Genomic DNA, 18,882 nt, shown 5'->3' with positions numbered 1-18,882 from the left:
TGTGCCAAGTCTACAGCAGCAATACGTCCACTGTCCTGCCATCTATTTGTCATCTGTCACCACAACCAAACCATTCTCTCTGATTAACTCCAACTCGGGTTTGAGGCAGTTCCTGGCACAGAGCAGTGCTCACCAAAAGAAAGAAAAGCTTGTTACAATGAATTAAATAATCCGAGGAAGATGACCACAGTGAGTAAAAGCACAACTATATGAAAACAAAACATGAAAGGAGTGTCAGTGCTTAGGACACGAATCAACTGCAGAAGGCTTTCCTCAGGGTTCCTGGAGGTGCCCCCGTGGCAGGAGACTTCAGGTAGCAATGCCAAGTGCTTCCTGCCCTGCCTCCTCCCCTTTACCCCGGGATGGCCTCTGATCACAGATGGGATACCAGGAAGGTGCTATGCTGTCTAGCCTGTGTCAGTGGGTATCTGGTTTAGGAGAGGGGGTCAACAGTGCCAAGTACCCCAGAGGAGTCAGGCATTAGAGCCATTCCCCTGGACTCTGAGTTCAACATTCTGCAGTCTTTTTTGGGATCCTCTGCAGCCTCCACAGGACCGAAAGGCAGAATTCTGTCCGATCTCCAGTCAGATCTGGCCTTCTGATATTGTTTCCACAGGATGTCTACATAAAGTCATGGTACTGTTTCTGGGTCTGAAATACTTTCTGGGAAATAAACATGTAAAATATACCATGTTTCTACAGCTCTGTTTTGGCATTTCTTTTAAATAACCTGGGAACCTGAAAAAGTGGACATACCTACTGGTCTACAAGGTGCAGAGCCTTGTAATGACTTACAAGTAAGAAACTTCAATTTTCCTTGTGAAGACATGCCTGCTGCCAACTCTGTGGGGTATGCTGATGGAGGTGAAGGGCTTGGGCTTTCCTCGCCTACTGCACAGTCCTGAAGGTTCTATCAAAAGCTCTGACTCGTTCTGATAAACAACCAGAGGCTGTTCTTGACATCTGGGGCCCACCAAGGCCCACTGAAAAACCTGTGCGCTGAGAGCTATGGATGACGGCGTCTAGCTGCACTACTCCTTTCCAACAGAGTCCCAATGTTGTTCACGTACACTGAACAACACCTTTCATGTGTTCTTCACATTGTTCCTTGAGCCAAACTTCAAGGGAACATGAAACTCCATTCAAGCTCAGCGAGAATCCTGAACATTACTTCATTTCTTATGAATTGACTTAGGAAAAAGCACGTAACTCTTTTTCCCAATGAGATGAGGGGAAATTGGCCAGAGGTTCTCTGGGAACTTATCCTGCTCTTCACACACGAGAAGGGCACCTCCTCTTCCTCAGGTTATTATTCCGATATCTGGATGTGCCATCTGAGACTACTGCAGCTACCCCATGACTCTCAAACATCCCTGCCTAGGACAAGGCCAACACGCCGAGCACACAGACCAGGAAGAAGAAATCAGGGCTCCTGAAACTGTCACTGAAGTACTGGATATCCTGTTATGTAGCAAAAATAAGTTTCCCTTTATTCTTCAAGCCAGTCGTATTAAGGTACTCTGTCACTTGTAATCAAAACCATCATAAATGAAAGGACAGAAATAGTTGCATCAAAATCCCAAAGTCTCCAGTTATTACACTTTGCACATAAAGTGGTCACTAACTGTTTTCTGATGACAGCAAGGAGACTTTCAACAAATGATGAACAAGCTCTCTCACTAATGACAAAGGGCATATTCTCCGTAAGCCTCAAAATGAAAAATGTGATTCTCTAATCCTTCCAGTGTCCCTGAAGGCAGAGCATCGGAATTATGTCTGGTCCACAGGGCTGGTACCAAGATACTAAACCAGAGTCTGACCAACAGAAAACTCGTTCTCTCACATGTAGAAATGAACCTGTCCAAATGTTCAAATAATTAGCTTAGAACTGAGTCTACCTTGCTTCAACAGGAGGCTGACCATAAAAGAGATTTATACTCTTGCTACTTCAGGACCTTACTGATCATTTTTTAACAAATGGATCTAAACGCAACATAGTCAATAAATTGTACTTTCCAGAGTGTCATTACTTCTCGAAGATTTCCCAGACTGTCCTCTGCAGATACACTGACCTCACTTCAACTAGTTTATGCCATTCAAGATGTCAACAGCTTCTGCAGTCTTTTCTAGATTTAAGAAGCTCCCAGCATGAAGAAAAACTTGTGAATTCTTTAAAAAGCTACAAACTATCAAAAATATCACATAACAGAAAGCATGAGGGACAATGGTTTCATTCCCATGGGTTGAACTAGAAACAAACAAAAAACTCCCTACCAGGATGTTTTTTGTTTTGTAAACAAAACCGCCAAAGGTTTCCCCTGCGGAAAACTTTGTATTAATAAATAGTGCTCTTTTCCCTATGTGGCATTTTAGAAATCGTGGCCAAGTTTCAGTTTTCTGTAGAGATCTGCTCTCATGTAAATGTGTTTCCAAGTTACCAGTCTTGTCTGCTTTCCAGGTAACATTCAAAAGGCTTTTCCCTGGAAAGGTGAAATCCCTACAGATACAGACCTCTATGCTGGCAAGGGTTGGCTTCCTGGATATCAAGGAAAGCAATGAAGGATTGTGCTTAAGCATTACAAAATAGTCACTTTTCCCCTCCTATTTTTCTGGCCACCCGGCACGGCATGCAGGACCTTAGTTTCCCAACTAGGGATGGAATCCATGCTCCCTGCAGTGGAAACACAATGTCTTAACAACTGAACTGCCAGGGAAGACCCACAAAATAGCGACTTCAATTCCACTACTCACGCAGACCCAGGACCCACAGGCATGGAGGAACTTGAGGGGCAGAAAGCTGGAATTTATTAAAAGCATCTCCAGGACTCGAAGAGGCTCCCACACGTTCCCCAGGCATCCCCGTGGCCCTTTGCTATGACTGACAAACACGCAGAGTGAAAAGCAATGGCAGTTAGGACTGAATTCCTATAGCCTAATTCTTTTGACAGTAACATCTGAAGTGGCATTCACCCAGATTCAGGGTTGAAAGGAAACGTACTATTTTCTTTCCTCTCTATACCTTTTTGTCCTTGGCATAAACAGGGCATTTCTCATTTTGGAGGCATTAAGGACTATGAAAAGAAAGTAACTACAAGGAAGAACATTCTCTGGGTTTTGAGAAGGATCCTAAGGAAATTGTCTTAATCTGTTTCGGCTGCTGTAGCAGAGTATCACAGACTGAATGACTTACAAACAACAGAAATTTCTTAGTTCCATAGGATGGTAAATTCGACATCAACACAATGGCAAATTTGATGTTTGGTGAGTCACTGCGTCCTCATATGGTGGAAGGGGTGAAAGGGCTCTCTGGGGCCTCTTTTACAAGGGCACTAATCCCATTCATGAGGGCTCCATCCTCATGACCTAATCACCCCAAAGGTTCCCCTTCCAAAAACCAACACACTGGAAATTAGGTGTCAACATATGAATCTGGAAAACAAACATTCGGTCTAGAGCAGGAATCATGATGAGAGTTTTAAGCTCTGCTACCACGGTATCTATTCTTTATCTGATTAGACTTCACCATTTCTGCCGTGACTTGGTAGACTATTTTGGCGAGGAAATCTTGTTTTTGTGAAAAGGAGACTGTTGTTTTCTATGAAAATAGTTTGTAACTTTCTGGGTATTAGCATGAAAATTATTTTACTTTAAAATGTTTAAAAATAAGAAAATTCCCTCTGTGGAAACATGATACATTTCTGTATTTAGTAGTAAAGCTCCTTTTTGATGAACACAATCTTAAATAATGAAAATTAATCAACAGTATTCTCTAATATTATGCATTAAAGTAGACAAGACCACTTGTGCTGATTACCGTGTCATTTTCACTGGGTTTGAACTGTGGTCTGAATCAGGCTCTAGGGTAGGCAGGAAAAGTATTAGCACCAAGTTAGGCTTCGGTTTGCCAAAACAGATTCTTTGGAAAATGGTAAGTTTGGGGCTTGGCAAAATCATGTGGTAATTAAATTACATGAATCCTACCCTCTAAATACCAGATGCAGTTTTAGTCCTTTTTTGTCTTATCATAAAAAGATTGTCTGTGCCCTAATGAAAGGACCACTGGTTTGGTCTGCAGGGTTTTCAGTAACAGCTGCATCTTCTTCACCACTGTCACCAGCCGCATGAGCAGAGCAAAGGTCTACACTTGAGGATGAGAAGCAGCAGGTATTCTTCACAAATGTGGATGCTGGTAAGAGGGGCCTAAGTAGCAGCGATGTCCTCCAAATATACTGGTGATGGATGTTCAGAGAGGAAACAGTTTGTGTGGATCAGTTCTTTTAGATCCCTGGCAGTTTATATTAAAATGGTTAAAATTCTGTCAGCTTATGAATGGACCGCTTCCCCAGGGCTCCATGCTCTGCCTATGAGTTTGTGCACCACCAGCTATATAGTCCCTGTTTGTCCTTCATTTTCTTTAGAAAGCTCTGGTTCCACATTTTACTGCATAAAATGGGAAGGAGGCTATTTTTTAAAAGAACCTGCCGAGATTCTCAAGTTGAATTTTTTTTCACTGGTCAACAGCAACACATGGAAATAAATTTGCCCTGTAAAGACATTAGTTAAATTAGTTAGACTGACCTTCTGGTTATAGTAACTAACTTCTTGAACATATAATTGAACTCTGACATGAATTATGTATCTATTCAAATAAAATAAAGTTTCTCATATTGCTCAAATTAGTATTTTCCTTTTTCAAAGCAAAGCTGTTGTGAGGTAAAATGATTATAAGGTGTTATTATGGCTTGTAAATTAATAATTGGGATATTTAATTTTATAAAAAAAATTAAAATCTGTGAATTGTGGTATATTCATACAGTGGAATACTACAGAGAAATGAAAAAGAACCAACTACTGCCAAACACAGCATAGAAGAATCTCACAGGTGTGATGTAGCAAGAAAGAGTCTAGATACAAAAGAGGCCATGTGCTGTGATTCTATACATATATGAAATTCAAAATGATAATGAAAATCTCAACAGTGGTTTCTCTGGGAAAATACTAACTGAGAAGGAACATGAAGGTAGAGGTGACAAAGATGAGCACTGTACATATGCACTCAGCTGTGTGTCTAGATTTTCGAACTTTACTCTAAGTCAGAACTTAAAAGGGAATAAAGAACAAGAAAAGTAGTTCTCTACACCAGCAGAATACATTAGAAAATGGAAATTATTTAAATATATTTCATTTACAACAGCAACCAAAACTATATAAAGTACCTATAAATCTTTAAAAAGTATTACAGATCAATTATAAAACTTCACTGAAGGACCTAAAAGAAGACATAAATACACCATATTCATGGAGTGTGGGGCTCAATAGTGAAATGCAATGCAATTTCAACAAAAATTCTAAGAGGGTTTTTTGACAAACTTGACAATCTGACTTTATATTCACATGGAGGAGTAAAGACCAAGTAATGTCGCTAGACAGCAATGTCAAAAAGTAATGAAAGATGATCTGCCCTCCCCAATAGCAAAGCTCCTTATGAAATTATAGCAATTAAGACAGAGTGTGATATTTTGCAAAGAGAGGCAAAAAAATCTTAGGCTCAGACATGAGAGTGGATGTGTGTAACTGAAGTAGCATTTAAATACCCATTTAATCAATTGAAAAAGATGATATAATCTCATAAGAGGCTACACACAGATAAAATTCTATCCTTACCTCCAACTATACTCCAAAATAAATTCCCAACATACAAATGTCCAAAATAAAACTTGAAAGTAATTAGAAAAAAATTTAAATGCCTTTTGACAATAGATTAGGTAAAATTCCATAAGACATAAAACACACAAACTACAACAGGAAACACTGATGAATAAGACCACATTAAAAAAAATGTTAATTGTAACAGCTTTTATTGAAGTATAATTTACAAACCATAAAATTCACTTAAGTGTACAATGATTGTTAGTAAATTTACAGAGTTGTACAACAATCCCCACAACCTAATTTTATAGTATTTCTATCACTTCAAAAGACCCTTCATACCCGCTCGCAATCGCCCCATTCCTACCACCAGCCACAATAAAATTCTTCTTTTCTGTATAAGAGAATCATAAGTAAAGATAAAAGTCAGACAAAGAACAGGTATTTGCAATATTGATAATTATCAAGAAAATCAGTAAACAATATATGAAGAATTTCTATAAATATAAGTGGAGGAAAATAAGAAGGTGGAAAAAAGATGAGGCTCAGTAGCTAATAAACATGTGATTAAATGCCCCTCTTCACAAATACTAGAGAAATGTGAACTTAAACAGGAAATGATTTCAATTCTATAAGACTGGAAAAAATAAAAAGTATAAACATCCCGAGCACTGGCCAGCCAGGGAGAAATGGCTTCTCTCTTATGATGATGATGGCAACACAAAACCAAAGCTGTGTGCACTCCACAACCCAGCACGTACCCAAGAGAGCAGGTTCAAAACGATCACCGCGCCACTGCTGTGACAGAAAAACGGGCGATGCCCTAAAGGCCCATCGGTGGAAGAATGGATAAATGAATGAGTGTATTTATAAACTGTACAGTCCCGAATGAATAATCCGCAGGTGTCAACATGAATACATTTCAAAACAAATTGGAAAAAGCATGTTTGGAAATATTTCTAGTGTGTCATCATTGTAAATTTTTAACACATAAAACACCATACATGACTTTATGGACACATATATGTATTAACAAGAACAATGATGTGGAATGGAAGAATGTGCATCAACTTTACAGGAAGAAAGGAAAGGAAGAAACTGGTTATCTAGGAAGAAAAGGGAACTTCAGCTCTTTTAATAATTTTTAATTTCTTTTTTAAAAAGTCTGAAACAAATACGGTAAAATGTTAACATTTTCTAATCTCTGTGCCCAGCACACTAGTATCATTCTCTGAACTTGTGTATCTTTAAATAAAACAAAAAGCCTTCACAGTGTTAGAAGCCTGATGTTAATACACAGTAAATGACAGAAGAACGTGCTAGCAATGGTTCCAAAGTAGGGTATGAATACCTGGAATTGGGTGAAGTGAAAGTTGCTTAGTCGTGTCCAACTCTTTGCAACCCCCATGGACTACAGAGTCCATGGAATTCTCTACGCCAGAATATTGGAGTGGGTAGCCTTTCCCTTCTCCAGGGGATCTTCCCAACCCAGGGATCAAACTCAGGTATCCCACATTGCGGGTGGATTCTTGACCAGCTGAGCCACAAGTGAAGTCCAAGAATACTGGAATGGGTAGCCTATCCCTTCTCCAGGGGATCTTCCAGACCCAGGAATCGAACCGGGGCCTCTTGCATCGCAGGCAGATTCTTTACTGACTGAGCTATGAGGAAAGCCCTAATTGGATAGAAAACATTAGAACTGCTTAATCTGTCTTCCTCACTTGGCCGTCAAGCACCACTCTCCTCATTCTCCTGGTACTCAATCTACTTTGCTGGTTCTGTCTCTTCTTCCCACACTTTTAACGCTGGAGGCCTCGGGGCTCAGTCCTTGGTCCTCCTTTGTTTAGCTACACTCTCAGTTCAGTCCTCTTTCTGGAACACCAAATTCATATGACTGACTGACTATTTGATCTAGGAAGTTTAAATTTAACATTGCCAAGACAGAACTCATCTCCCCAAAGCCCCCCAAACCTCTCCAACCTGCTTACCCATCCCAGCTCCATCTTTACAGCTGTTCTCACAAAAATCCTGACAGTCATTCTTGCTTCCTCTTTCTCTCAACCCCCAGCGCAGTAGGCTATCATGTAACCCCACTGAGTCTACCTTCAGATCATGTCCAGATCCAGCTACTTACCATCTCCAGTGCTACCACCTGGTATGATCACCAACATCTCCCCCCTCCTCACTGGTGTTCCAGCTTCCATCATGGCCCTCCTGCAGCCTGTTTTCAACACAGCAGCCAGGGGCTCTGTTAAACTGAGAGTCAGAGCATGTGACTTCTCTGTTCAAGACCCTGCAATGGCTCCTGTCTCACCCAAGGCCTTGCCATAACCTTCAAGTTCTGCATTCCTCCCCACCCCCATTTTCCCTCTAATCTGATTCCTATCCTCTTCCCCTTTGCTTATTACCTCACTCTAAGCCACACTGGCTAGACACACAGGGAGATTCCTACTCTGGGGTCTCTGCACTAGCCATTCCTTCTGTCTGGACCATTCCTCCCCCAGATATCCAAGTGGCTAATTCCCTCACCTCCTTTGCTCAAATCTCTCTCCATGAGGTTTCCCCTAACCTCCCTAAGTGTAAACTGCAAACCCATCTGGATGTTCCATCTTCCTTACTCTGCTCTTTTTCTTTTTTCAAGGCATGTTCTATGTTTTATTTATTGATAATGTCCATAGTTTATTGTTTTTATTATAACAATGTCAGATCCATGAAGGAAAGCATATTTTTTCACTACATATTATTCAACATGTCCAGCATGTGGTAGCGACACAATAAAAAGAGATGTATATATATGATGTATATAACAGATGTGTACAGCAGTAAAAGTACACGACATATGAAACATGTTCATGACAGGACAAGATTTTTCTCTCTCTTTTTTTGTTTACTATTAGGATTGTTAAGGCAAAAAAGTTTACAGATTTCTAACCTAGGGCTACCAAAACCAGAACAAAGAGTTAACTTGGCTTTACAGAGAAGAAAGTATGATAACCAAAGGACAGAATTCCAAACCAAAGAAAGAGAACGTAAAATTCTGTTTTGACTCTAAAAAGAGTTGATATATGAAAAAAGAGGTTTAAATGTACCTGGATAAAAATGGCAATTAACAGAAACTAAACAAGATATGTAGGAAAAAGGAAGATAGCCTATGAAGAAGATGATAAGATCATTTTTATTACTACTACAAAAGAGAAACAAGCGGCAAAAAAATCAGACAAATATACAGAAAATCTCAATTATAAAGAATAAACCATCTCAAAGAACTTAAACTAAATTTAGGAGATATAACTAGTTTTGTTTGGTTTAATTCAACAACAAAGCAAGCCTAGAAAGTGGCAATGAATAAAAGCCCTGGCAAAGACAGAGAAATTCCAATCAGATATGGTGGAGAATAAGGTCCAAACTATTTTAAGAACTAGGAAGGCATTGTCTTCACAGAAAGAGAAAGACAATACCTGGTCACCAAGTTTGTCCAAGTTTGTTAGCTGGGCGGGCACAGACACTCCAAAATGCAGATCAGCAGAGTGCACTCTAAGGAGCTGGTTTAGAGTTGGTAATTTTGTGGCCAATGTATTTTTACAGCCTCAGACTAATCACCTGAGTTTGGTATGCAATATTTTTGTAAAAAGAAGTATCCTTGGTACCTTCAAACTGCACAGGTATATTTGTAAATTTACTCATATTTTCATTAAAACTGGTTTAGAAATCCAATATTTCTACTTCTAAAACTAAATATACTCAAGCACTAAAAGTATAATGCCAAAATATCATGACCTTAAAACAAAGCATATGAGATCTATTTAGTCTTTTAAAAGTCTATAAAAAGTAATTTAAACTTGGTAATGCAAGAATGCTAAGTAAAATTTTGGCAATATTTCAATAATTTATCTTTGGTTTGTTTTTTATTCTCCAAGGGAAAAAGAGCAAAATCACTCAACTGAAAAGAACACAATGGACAGATAGTCACTCTCACAGAAAAGAACAACATATAAAGCTCTAGTTGCATAGCTCTGGACTTTATGAAAACTCATTTCTAACTGTTTCAGAGATAAAAAGCTGATGCAGACTCTAAGAGGAAAAGATACTCTCAAATACTTTCAAATTCAAGGACAAAAAACACTACAGTTGAAAACTAACATGAAAGCATATTTGTTCTCTAAAGTATATAATCAAGGGAAACTAATGTTTTCTTAAATTCAAGTCAATTCTTGCTTTTATTAATACATATGGGACTGCAGGTGGCTTCCCACGTGGCTCAGTTGGTAAAGAATCCATCCACCTGCAATGCAGGAGACGCACGCAGACGCGAGTTCAAACCCTGGGTCGGGAATATCCCCTGGAGAGGGGCATGGCAACCCATTCTAGTATTCTTGCCTGGAGAATCCCATGGACAGAGAAGCCTGGTGAGCTACAGTCCACATGGTCGCAAAGAGTCAGACACGACTAAAGTGACCGAGCACGCACACGAGACTGTAGGTGCTGGTAAGATTAGTTATACTTATGAGGGTAAAAAAAACAGTCCTTCCTTCGCACCCCAAGAACTGTTTCAGGAAGATGCTCACAAACCTCACCTCTGAGGAAGACAGAAACATAGAGAACATTCTTGAGGTAAGTATAGCTGCCAACCTGATTGCCCTTCCAATCTACCAGGGACTGGGACATCCCTCACCTAGAAACCAGAAATATGTGCAAAGACCTAGAGCAATCTGGGAGGTCTAAAATAAGGGGAAGCGGAAAAGAGGCTTAAAGGTATCCATTTTGTTTATCCTCAGAAAAGAGGTTGCTTAGACATCTGGGTCCTATCCAGAAGCAAGGGACCCAGTGGCACCCTTCTGAGGATACCAGGCTGAGAGTAAACAGGGTGAGTTCCACTTTATACACACACACACACACACACGTATATATACACACATACACATACAAATACTTGTGCTTAGTTGTGCAGTCATGTCTGATTCTTGGTGATCCCATGGACTGTAGCCTGCCAGGCTTCTCTTGTCTATGGGATTTCCCAGGCAAGAACACTGGACTGGGTTGCCATTCCCTTCTCCAAGGGGTCTTCCCAAGCCAGGGACTGAACCCGAGTCGCCTGTGTCTCCTGTATTGGCAGGTTCTTTACCACTGAGTCATCATAACAAATGATTTCTTTTGCTATAGTTTTTTCATTTTGTTTTGTTTTCTTGGGCCGTGCCCTGTGGCATAAGAGATCTTAATTCCCCAACCAGGGATAGAACTCATGCCCTCTGCAGTGAAAGTGCAGTTTTAACCACTGGACTGCCAGGCAAGTCCCCCCAAAGCCAAATTATTTAAATGTTCTAGTTTTTCATCTGGGCAGTTATCTAGGTATATACAGGTGTAAAAATCATCAAATTTGGTGCACTTTATAAGTATTTTATACTTCAGTAGGAGTTACTTTAAAAGGAAACAAAAATTTAACAGGGAAAAACCAATCATTTGAGGAGAAAAAAATCTATGCTTAAACTAACACTGGAAGGCAGAGCTTATCTATCCTGAAAAGGCAGAAATGACGCTCCTGGCTGTGCTGCCTAAACACTGCTCTCAGTTTCCTCACATGTAAAGTGAATGTACTGCTACTGGTCTCGTGGGTCTATTAAAAAAGAAATTCCTTCTCTTTTATCCACTTAGTTATTCAAAAAAAAAAAGGGAAAAAAGCCATGAAGACCAGGGAGTGTAGATTCCAATCAAATGAGGAATATTACATACTGGTTCTCTCTTTGAACAAACTATAAAAAATACAGTAAACTAAAAATAAAAGATACTTCAAAATTTTACTAAAAGCCTCTCTTAAAGAAGCAGTATTTCAAGAGTAATTTTCTCGCTTCAGCCAACTCCCACATGAAAGTTTCACTCATCTTAAATACCCACCTTACCTTCCATACAGAAAATAGCTTTTTAGCAATTCCATAAGAATCAGTGTTATTCTTTAGGAGATTTAAGACGCTTTAAAAGAGGATGCTGATAATCAAGTTCTTGGCTGTAAAGAAGTAGTCATTGAACACTGGCACAAGAAGTCAATGAAACAGAATTCAATCTGCCCAACATAGGTGTGAATATACAGTGTAGAAATGACCTCAATGGGATGGGGTGTTAGGGGTGAACACTCATCACTGCTCACTGCTCCTGGAAATTAAAATCTAGAACACTTAGCTAGGAGCCTCTGGTTGGTACTAGTTTTCAAGCAGCACCCATGGAAGACCATCAGACAAAGAAGAGTCAAGCTTTTTTTAAAAAAAGAAAAAAGTTGCATATGAATTAAAATTAATTCACATGTATAAGTTGGTTTTTTTTTTTAGGTAGCAAAATAGCAGCCACATGACCAATGGTCTAAAGAGGCAGTACCAATTGTGGGGACTGAGCTTGGTTACTTACAAAGGCGCAAATCACCATGGCCAGGCTCCACAGAGAGATGCAGGATGAACCCTGTGGATGACCAAGAAGCCTCCTAACCTGCATCAATTAACAGAAACCCAGGATCATGACAAGTAACTGAAGCTCTTAAAGCAAACAGACCCCCTCAATCTAGAAGCTAGTGTCTACTTGCAATAGTTCCTAATTATTCCAACTTCCCACTTCAACAGAATGCCCGTTCGTTTCTGACTTAGCATGGGTATATCTGGAAATCTGGCAAAAAAACAGAAAATGAGACTTCGAGCTGAGAACTACAAGGAGGAGCAATAACAAAACTGGGCCCAGAGTCCATAGAACTGTTCAACTTTCTCCTAAACAGTGTCCGTGTGATGTAGTCTGGGGGTCAGGGAAATTCTATTTGTGGATATTTACCACAGAGAAATGAAAACATGTACACACACAGACTTGTATGAGAACATTTATTACATCTTTACTCATAAGAGCCAAAAACTAGAAACAACCCAAATGCCTAGCAGCAAAAAATACGGCTGTAAAAAGGAATACTACTCAGCAATAAAAAAGGAAGACACCAAAACAGATGAATCTCAGAAACATCATACCATCATACTAAGCAAAAGAAACTAGATACGAAAGAAAATATAACCAATTCCCAGTACTCACAGTAGTTATGTTCTATAAAGTCACTGCAAACAAAAAAAAGTTAGTGAATGCTGAGCTGCTGCTCCTAGAGGAAACAGAGTTAAGTTTCTCTGAGCCTCTGGTCACAGCACTTTCACCAATCAATTTTTAATCTTTCATAGCTACACACATATAAGATATAACCTTGTATGTATATTACTGTTTAAAGACACTTTATTAAACACATAGTTGACTCGTTAACACTGAGCTCTCAGCCAACTGCACTATAACTCAGACCTGAACAAACCTTATCTAACACATGTATTTTGTTCATAAGGCACTTTACATCCTTCTTATACTTAAGATTAGACAGCACTCCAGCATTGGTTACTTGGGAGCCATTTTAACCAGCAAAATTATCCATAAAAAACACAAAAATATGAAAAATCATGCCACTAAATAGATCATGAAAAGAACACCTGTTTACAGAGCGTAAATTTTCAAAATTCACTTTTCAAAAATTCACTTTGCACCACTGTGTTTTTACGAAAGACAGACATTAGTACTGCTTTCACTAACCAAAACAGATCCAAAGAGCATTTTCACTTTTAGGAAAAGGCAGCAAGTGAAAACAGCATTCAGTATTTGTTTTGCAGGGAGTCATTACAGAGGCAGAGTGCACCCAGAGCAGCGAGAGTGGCACTGCCAAGCTCCTTTCCCGGGAACGACACGCAGCATCTCAAGCTGCCACAGCTCTGAACTGTCTGTGAGCATCTGTGCGTTATCTTGATTTATACTGTACGTCCGTTGGCAAGATGAGTCCTAAGGTAATTGTTTTTTCACTTTATGTCATTTTGGCTCACAAAAGGTTTCACAGGAGCACTCTACATTCATCCGAAAGCACTCTACTTTCACCTGAAATTAAGGCAAATCTGTACTACAGCTGAAACGAGGCAGCAGAGTAGCACCTTGCTCCCCTTCAGCTTCCCTAATTTACTGCCAGCTAGCCCCTGATGTAAATACATCATTTACCAACCCAGAAGTTTATAATACAGTGTTGACTGCAACAAGGTACCAATTAGGGTGTCCTGCATGATTTCATTTTTGTAAAACTTACAAAAAATCACTTGAAGAAATATGGTCAAACAATAAAACACTAACAGTGAAATTATGGATGGTCCTATTTTTATTTCTTGTTATTCATATATGATCTTTTTTTAAATTAGTGAATATACATTACTGATAAGTTATTTTTTATAACAGATTCAAGATATAATTCACACAGCATACAAGTCACCCATTTAAAGTGTACAGTTCATGGGACTTTCCTGGTGGTACAGTGGTTAGGACTCTATGCTTCCACCACAGGGAACACGGGTTCAATCCCTGATCAGGGAACTAAGGCCCCACCATGCCACACGGCATGGCCAAAAAAAATAAAATAAGAAATACAGTGTACAATTCAAGGGCTTTTAGTATATAAAAGTTATGTGTAACCATCACTACAGTTTCAGAACATACTGATCACCTCTCATCTTGCCCTAAGCAACCACTCATCTACTTCCGATCTCTGCAGATTTGCCTCATCTGGATATGTTTTATAAATGAAATCATATAATGTGTGACATTTTGTGTCTGGCTTCTTTCCCTTAGCATAATGTTTCCCAGGTTCAGTCATGTTGAAGTATATTTTGGTACCTCACTCCTTTTTATTGCTAAATGATATTCCATTGTATATATAAAATATGTATACACCATATTTTATTGATCCATTATCAGTTAATAAACATTTGGGTCATTTCCCATTTTGGTTGTTATGAATAATACTGCTATAAACACTCATATATAGGTTTTCGCTTTGTACATGTTTTCATTTTTCTTGGGTAGATAACTAGGAGTGGAATTGCTGGTAACTCTAAACATTTGAAGAACTGCCAGATTATTTTCCAAAGTGACTGCATCACTTTACATTCTCACCAGCCGAGTTTATAAGAACCAACAGTTCTCATTATTTAACTTTTTGATTACAGAGTAAGTTGCTTAGTTCATTCAATCGTAACAGGCTCAGATTTTTATGGTCTTCAAGGTACTCTTATTTCCTGACATCAAAATTTAGATTTGAAAAGAGTCCAGTCCTAGGCCTGCTCACTTTCTGGAAAATGAGGGGACAGGAATAAATGAGCTAAATCCCCACCCACAAATAAAAACTTTTGCAGAAGAGATGAGATTTTCTAAGCATTCAAAAAAACAAAGTCTCTATCAGGGATCCAACACTGAAATGAACATATGTTCCCATCAACTCATTTGCAATGCCTCTTACATAAACCCAACTTCAAACTGTAATAGCAGAGAACATGAATGAGAGTCTCAATCTTATAAAAGAACCAAGATTGCTTAGATTTTCCCACACAGAATTCATTGCTTAAATCCTGCTGTAGTACAGGAAGAGAAATGAAATATGATTTAAGATCGGGGCAAAAGCACAGATCTCCTGGTGCAAACATACAAAATGCCTCTCTGCTCCAACCCAGAGACAGCTCTACCTGGCTTTCCCCAGCTCCACCCATCACTGCTCCTTACAGTTTCAGGGCAGCACTGGGAGGACAAGCAGCAAATACTTCTGACACATTTACAGAAGCCCAAGGTGGCAGTGAGAAGACCCAACCAAGAAGAGTCTAAGAATCTCAACGCTATGCTCACCCAATACATGTTTTCCGAGAGTCAAAAGTAGCCAGGAAAAGGGAAGAGCCACACAGCCATTTCTGAGACGCAGAATTACTTTCTATTGTTGGGCTTCAGTTCTGCACTATGTGCAAGTCCTGCCTCTTATAGAATGATGGGCCTCTGTGCGGTGCGAGAGTGCAAGCCCTCCGGGCAGTGTAGGACATGGAGCTCCACAGTCAAAGTCTCATTTCTATCTGCCTATTCCCTCCAATTCCCTGTTTAATTAGAGTGTGTCCCAACTCAGGCACATTTAGCACATTTTTGTGAACATTTAGTTGTCATCTACTACATGCAGGTACAAGAAGACACAAAACTACAATCTCCGCAGGAAAGGGGTTAGGTCTAATCAGAAAAAAGCTATTATTAAAAGAGTATATACTGTATTATTGTTTGTAATAAGAGCAGTAATACCATTGCAGTTCAGAGGGAGTAGAGTATTCCCAAAGACTGGAATGTTTCGGGGAGTGTTTCATAAAGGAGGTAGAAGGACCTGAGCTGGACTTGAGAAAAGAGAAGTGAAACTGAAGGCAAACGGTATCCCCAAGAGGGGCAAAAGGAAATGGATTAGCTGGCAACAGGATCTGTGTAAGAAAATATCACACATGGAATGATTACCAAACCATTCGGGTGGTGAGGATTAGGACATACCTGGGAGAGGTGGGTTGGGACCAGCTGGGCAGCAGCACCGAAAATGCCACATTAGGACATCAAATCTCATCCTATATGCCTGAAGCAGTTTTGACTCATTAAGTCTGTTGCTCATAACAGTTAAAAATGCTGATATTTACAGATGAATTGCTACTGCTGCTAAGTCACTTCAGTCATATCCGACTCTGCGACCCCAGAGACGGCAGCCTACCAGGCTCCCCCGTCCCTTGGATTCTCCAGGCAAGAACACTGGAGTGGGTTGCCATTTCCTTCTCCAATGCATGAAAGTGAAAAGTGAAAGTCAAGTCGCTCAGTTGTGTCTGACTCTTAGCGACCCCATGGACTGCAGCCCACCAGGCTCCTCCGTCCATGGGATTTTCAGGCAAGAGTACTGGAGTGGGGTGCCATCGCCTTCTCCAACAGATGAATTATGTACATACAAAGTTAAAGTAGATGGAAGGTCCGCTATTCTAACATCCCTACTTATTTGCATTTAAAAATGCCCAGCATAGAAGTACTGCTATAAGCTATCTCTGAGTAACAAAATAGGCTTAATCAAGCAAGCACGATCTAATACTCCTAAGTATTCACAAGGCAATAAAGCATTAAAAAAAAAAAAAGGCAATAAGAGTTCTTGGCTATTCTGTAACTTCCTTGGGGAAACAGTTCTAACACAGCGTTAGACTGGGAATGGACTATAATGGACACCTGAACCTAAAATTGCATGCAAAAGTTAAAGTAGTTAAGTAGACTAAGGAAGAGATTTGTTCTCTTTCTACATCTCAAAGATAACTGAAACAGACTAAGAGCCTAATTTATGGTTATTTTTCACAGAAAACAGCAAGCATTTAACCCTGTGGCAGCCTTAACTTTTTAAAGGAAGTGTTAATCAGAGGGGAGTTGGGGGGAAGTTAGTTTGAGGCCATTTTGAGAAGCTCCTAATATTTTCGCATCTTCCTTTCTTGTAAAGAACTGCCCAAGGAACTGGTCTCACCAAAATGAAAATTCATCCAAGATTCAAAAAATGGCCCAAGGGAGGGTAATGAAATGCCTAAAGACTACTCACTCAACTTCTCTCTCTCCTCACAAGGCAAACAGCAACAGGCCACCAGCTGCCTCTGGTTTCAGCATTTCTCCAAAAGCATCTCCTGACCAAACGGATAGTTTCTTGCAAAATTAAACATTCTGAGGTGATAAGATCCTGACACAAGCGCACAAAGTATTGTTGTTCAACTTCTTAGTGGTCTCAGGCAGGCTTTCTGTATGACCACAGACAGAAGCCTGTGCTGAGAAGCCAAGGGACCACAGGCAAACAGAAATGTTTTCTGGAGCCCTCAGCACATCAGGACATCAAATCTCATCCTATATGCAGAGGTTTCCTAGATCTGCACACCTTATGTGGGGTCTCTAACCCTCTTACCCTCACAAAAGAAGGGGGCCTGGAAGTCTGTTTCATTGGGCAAGATACATTTACTCTGTTAAAAGTTAATTTGGCATTCACGAGACAAAAAGAAGTTTCATTTCTTTTTCTGATTCTAACACCCTCTTACATTTCTTTTGTCTCCTTAACTACACTTGGCAGATTATCTTTTTAGGAGATAAAACCAATCAAGTTACCACCAATACTCACTTTCTCCCAGAGCCAAAAGAGGAAGCCCTTACCACCACTCCAAAAAGTGGTGATTCAGAACAACAATAACAACAAAATATGTATGTCCCAAACCAAAATTCGGGCATCAGGAACATCTGATGAGGCCCTTCAGGAAGAAGCAAACGGTGAGCTCCGAGGAGTCCAAGAGGCAGGCTCCGGGGAGAGGGGCCTTAGCCTGGTCTGAATCACAAGGGCCGTCACACGGGCCGGCCTGCTTTGCGGGGGCTTTCGACTGGTTGACCTAGTCTTAGTCTCAATCGGTCTGAAAGTCACTCGCAGGAGCGACATCTAAGAAAATAGTACGTGTATTTCTCACCTGGGAACAACACAAGACCCTGGAGAGCATCAAGCTGGCACTGGACACGTTTCAGCGCTGCGGGTCAGTGGAGCCCAGGGCTTCAGTCACAGAAACTAGTTTCCCGCTACCCCGCCGGCCAGCCCTCAGGCGCGGGGCTTTTGGACCTCTATCCCGAGGCCGTCCTGCGACCTCGGCACCAGCATCGAGGAGACTTCACGGGCGGCCAATAAGGACGCTCGAGCGATGCTCAGCCGATGCCCCTGCCCTGCGCGCGCTAGCTCCAACCCCGCGCCCGCCGCCGCCCGCCCCGCGGCGTCAGGCCGGTCTTTCGGCCCGGCTCCTGTCACTCACCGGCCCGGCCTGGGCAGCGGGCGCCCACGGCTCCCCACGGGAGCTGGGCCCCCCGGGCCTCCAGGTTTCGGCCCGCCCCCTGGCAGGCAGCGCAGGTGGCTGAGATCCGCAGGAGCGGCCCCTCACCGGCCGCTCGGTCCAGCTCCCGGCGCTGCCCACTAGGTACGGATCAACAACAAGATGGCGGCCAGCCGAGGGGGCGGGGGCCGGGCGTCATAGTAACCAGGACGGAAAAGAACCCGCCCCCAGCTTAGAATACTCCCAATCAACAGCCTCCTTGCCCTACGTCCAGTGTAGTGCCTCCCGATGACAGGTTGGCTGGCCTGTCAGTCAGAGCCTGCCTCTCGCGGCCCAAGCCGAACGCTTCAGCACGTGACTATGACGGCACGGATTGGCGCATGCGCGCAGTTCCCGGAGTTGCTGGAGGTAGAGCTTTTGCTAGCTACTCGGGAGGCCGTAGCGCCCTTGGCATCCGTGAGTGCTCGGCTCCTGAATGGAGCCGACAGCGTCTTTTCACGCACGCATGCACACTTAGGGAATGTCTGCTGTA

The 18,882-nt window shown here is 41.2% G+C and overlaps 1 protein-coding gene across 3 annotated transcripts in view; it reads right to left on the bottom strand.

The window, feature by feature from the left end:
- The window catches only part of IP6K1 (inositol hexakisphosphate kinase 1), a 37,615-nt gene extending 19,078 nt beyond the window's left edge, over positions 1-18,537 (bottom strand). Inside the window, exon 1 of one of the 3 annotated variants that reach the window (XM_025272891.3) lies at positions 18,333-18,537. The gene's annotated coding sequence lies outside the window, so the exon portion shown is untranslated. Of the gene's footprint in view, positions 1-17,999; positions 18,280-18,332 lie in introns of those variants that run through there. The other 2 variants (XM_025272892.3, XM_044934398.2) reach the window with 2 other exon arrangements.
- Between the last annotated feature and the right edge of the window lie 345 nt (positions 18,538-18,882).

The sequence above is a fragment of the Bubalus bubalis genome, chromosome 21 (genome assembly GCF_019923935.1).
Source record: "Bubalus bubalis isolate 160015118507 breed Murrah chromosome 21, NDDB_SH_1, whole genome shotgun sequence".
Lineage (NCBI taxonomy): Eukaryota > Metazoa > Chordata > Mammalia > Artiodactyla > Bovidae > Bubalus > Bubalus bubalis.
This window is presented reverse-complemented; position numbering and strand designations above follow the sequence as displayed.